The sequence below is a fragment of the Myotis davidii genome, unplaced genomic scaffold (genome assembly GCF_000327345.1).
Source record: "Myotis davidii unplaced genomic scaffold, ASM32734v1 scaffold370, whole genome shotgun sequence".
Classification (NCBI taxonomy): Eukaryota; Metazoa; Chordata; class Mammalia; order Chiroptera; family Vespertilionidae; genus Myotis; species Myotis davidii.
Window position 1 is genome coordinate 17,654,745 of NW_006288615.1, and position 4,117 is coordinate 17,658,861.

The window sequence follows — 4,117 nt, forward strand, 5'->3', positions numbered from 1 at the left end:
TCAGAGAGGAAGGGAGAGGGAGAGATAGAAACATCAATGATGAGAATCATTGATCGGCTGCCTCCTGCATGCCCCCTACTGGGGATGTACCCACAACCAAGGCACATGCCCTTGACTGGAATCGAACCTGGGACCCTTCAGTCTGCAGGCCGACGCTCTATCCACTGCTCCAAACCGGTTAGGGCTCTAATGTATTTTTAATACTGCTAATTCCTATATTAAATATTAATATTAACTTCTAATTTTTTAGTCACCTGTGCACCCCTGAAGATCCCTGATTTAATCCCACACTCTTGCTTGAGGTTTCCCATTAAGTAAATGATAGAACGGTACTGTGGCCCAAGTTTCTCAATTTGGTCCTATGTTTTTCCACTTTTTCTTCCCTTTCTTCCTGTAGAAAGGACTAATTTCCTTCATGTAATAGTTTACTTTAGAAAGAAACTGTATCTGGCACATTGATTCAATGTTTGTTAAATGACTTTGTAGTAATATCAAAAATACAAAGCACCCTTACCCCTCTCCTCCCACAAACAACTTTGTTCAAGCACTGAGTGGTTCTTGGGATTAGAAACTGCTAAGTTTCTTTGCTTTAAGACATCCTTGAGCATGTGATTGAATCAAACAGCCTATAAAACACCCCATTCACATGTAACCCATTACTGCCAACATGTGTGTAACACAGGCCTTATTAACTTGTTCTTTGGATGTCACCAGGAAGTAGCTGTGGCCTAGAGTGAGTCATCAACATAATTGACTGGAGATGCTCTTTTGCCAGAGTAAATTTAACCCTGAACAGTGGCTCCATAAATATGATTCTCTGGGACACGGGTATTCTTGTAGACAGGCTCAGATCATCAGTAGCCCTGTCTTTCCCCAGAGAATTTTAACTCAGATTAAGTTTTAGCTTTCTTATAGAGCTCTAAGAAAGCCTAGCTAGTCCTCACCAGGAGCTTACCCTCCTCCTCTATACTTCCTTCTCTATCCTTCAATGAGTTAAACACCCAAACATTCAGACACTAAATGTTAGCTGCTATCTCCCCAAATCCAGTTCCTATTTGGAATATACTTACAGAGTTCAACACAGGTCTGGGTCAGTGGTACCGTGGGTATAACATCTTTCCTCCAGATGTATATCCACTGTAATATCAACAAACAGAGCAAGCCCATGATGTACCCTGCAGCAGCCCACGTTTCATCCAGAGTGAGGCTTTTGTACTCTTCTCTCACATCTCTCTAGTCGGCTTCATTGCGGCCTGCTGCATCGGGGGCCTGCTGTGTTCACTCACCAAGGTAGGCCTGCTTATCACAGAAGGATTGCCTTACTTTCCTATCTGTCCTAGGGAATAATCAGGAATCATCACCTTCTCCACTCTTAAGCTTATTTACCTGTTGTTAACTTCTCCAAAGCTGGAACTATGTTATCTTCATCCTTGAGTTCTTACTTGAAGTGAGAACAAATTCTTTTACTAACATTTACTGAAGATTTTTATTCAGATTAGCTTTTGTTTAAATACATTTACATTTGAGACTGCACATATCCTCTCTTCTTAGGCCCACTCTGAGGTTTGATAATCTCCCTCCCTTCTCTGCTTGGCCCTTAAAATAAATTCCTCTAAAAATGGAATTTTTTGTTTACTACAATACTGGGTTATTTTCTCAGTTTTTAAAGTCTTACTAAAAATTTGAATGTTAATGTTAAGAATACATGTAGCAGTCTCATTTAAGGACAAATACTTGGAGAAGTGAAAACTTCCACTTAAAAAAGGTTGTAAGGCCTGGCCAGTGTGGCTCACTGGTTGAGCATTGACCTATGAACCAGGAGGTCACGGTTTGATTCTCTGTTCAAGGCACATGCCTGGGTTGTGGGCTCAATCCCCAGTGGGAGACATGTAGGAGGCAGCCAATCAATGATTCTTTCTCATCATTGATGTTTCTATCTCTCTCTCCCTCTCCCTTCCTGTCTAATATTAAAAAACAAACAAAGTTTAAGAATAATTTTAAGGGCTTTCTAAAATTATAAAATATTAACAAATAATTATAACATTTTGTTTTATATAAGTTTTGTTAAGCTAGAATCACAAGAATGACCTGGAAGAAATTTGATTTTTCAAAAACTTGTGGTAGTACATCTACATTGTCCTTGGGTATATAGAAGCCCTGCTGAGATAAATTGTATGTTTGCTATTTTTTTCCTTTTCAAGTGCACTTTCAAGTTCTTTTATTCTTAGATTTTGAACTTCACATTGTTCTTTTGAGTAAAATGCACAGGGAGACAACAAATGTCCAGTTTATTCAAATAGTATCTGTATGATTTAATCATCTAGGTTTTGCTTTGCTTCCTATTAAACAAAATAAATATATTTAAATGTCAAATGACAATTTTATTTACTATTAGGAGATTTAATTGTATATGAGCCCATATGTAAGCACAAATGAAAATAGCATAGTGATATGTTTAGTACATTATGACACCTTATTAATTTATTAAAGATAGATAAATACATATGTAAATCATTATTGGGATTGATAAGAACAATAGCTGTAATTTTAAATGTCATTTTTTGATGAGCCTTACTTTATTTTTTGTTAATCCTCACCCAAGGATATTTTTTCCATTGATTTTTAGAGAGAGTGGAAGGGAGGGAGGGAGGGAGCAGGAGAAGAGAAAGACAGAAGAGAGAAATATCAATGTGAGAGAGACACATCTATTGGTTGCCTCCCACATGAATTTGCCACCCAGGAACGTACCCTTGACCAGGAATTGCCTTTGGTTTGTGGTTGGTGCTCTAACCATTGAGCACACTAGTCAGGGCAAGCCTTACATTATTTTTATGCTATCTAGTTCATGTATTTTTTCCATTGGAGTCATATAGGGTAGAGATTTAAAAAAACAAAAAGAGTAGCCATAAACTTTTAATCTCTTACCAAGCTTGGGTTAAGACACGGGGTATTCCTAGGTATGAGAACAATACACTACAAATAATAGCAGGACATTCTTAACTTGCTTCAGTATCCTAAAGTATTCTAATGTGGGAAGAATACTTTATAAATTAGAGCCCTTGTACAAATATTACCAATGATGCTATAGAAATTGCAGTTAAAGATAAAATAGGTTAGAGTAGATGATTTCACATCAAGTGGGCCTAAAGGAATCTTCACAAGGTTCAAAGATATGTTCTCTGAAATATCTCTGCTATTAACAATGGTAAGTATGGACTCCCTGCAAACTGGAATGATTAAAGATAATGGGAAAAGTCAAGCTTATACTCAATTTTTAGGGAGGAACCAATGGAGCACATTCTCTTTAGTCTTCATCTTTCAAATGGCCTGTGGGAATTGGGCTGAAACCAGCATTCTGACATTCCCCCAAGGGATGGAGTAGTGCTCGAAGTGGCAGGTGTCTGGGAAGGAGCCTGTGCCCTAGCTGGGCACAGCTCCAGCTCATCCCAGCCTGCTGCGCCTGCCGCCTTCATAGTGCTGCCGTAGAGGTGGGAGACGCTTGCACTGCAGCTGCGCTCACCAGCCATGAGCCCTGAATCTGGAGCTCTTGGTCAGCTGAGCAATGCTCCTGCTGTGGGAGCACACTAACCACCAGGGGCCAGCTCCTGCGTTGAGCATCTGCCTCCTGGTGGTCAGTGCACGTCATAGCAACCGATGAAATGGTCGTTTGGTTGTTCAGTTGACGGGTCATTTAAGGTTTTATATATATTCTAGAGGCCTGGTGCACGACATTCGTGCACTGGGGGGTGTAGGGGTCCCTCAGCCCGATCTGCACCCTCTACAATCTGGGAGCCCTCAGGGGAGCCCTCTCCAATCTGGGAGTTTCTGTCTGTCTTTGCAATCATATGAGCGAATTGTCTGAGACCCCAACTCAGTTTGGTTTGTTGCTCACAGAATAATAGAGGCATTTTTTTTTCTTTGCTTCATTGGTGGAGATTTCCTGGAAGTTTTAGGATATCTTCCCTTTAATTTTTCCTAGACACTCTGATTTTACTTATGTCTCTCACCTTTGCTTTCCCCCCAGCCCCCACCGCAACAGTAACTTGCTTCAGGCTCACTTTGCTCTAGTGTCTAGGACAGTGATAGTGAACCTTTTGAGCTTGGAATATCAGCATTT

The 4,117-nt window shown here is 40.2% G+C and overlaps 1 protein-coding gene across 3 annotated transcripts in view; it reads left to right on the plus strand.

Moving 5' to 3' along the window:
- Positions 1–4,117, plus strand: part of SLC25A12 (solute carrier family 25 (aspartate/glutamate carrier), member 12) — a 171,559-nt gene that overhangs the window by 68,850 nt on the left and 98,592 nt on the right. The gene's annotated exons all lie outside the window — the stretch shown is intronic.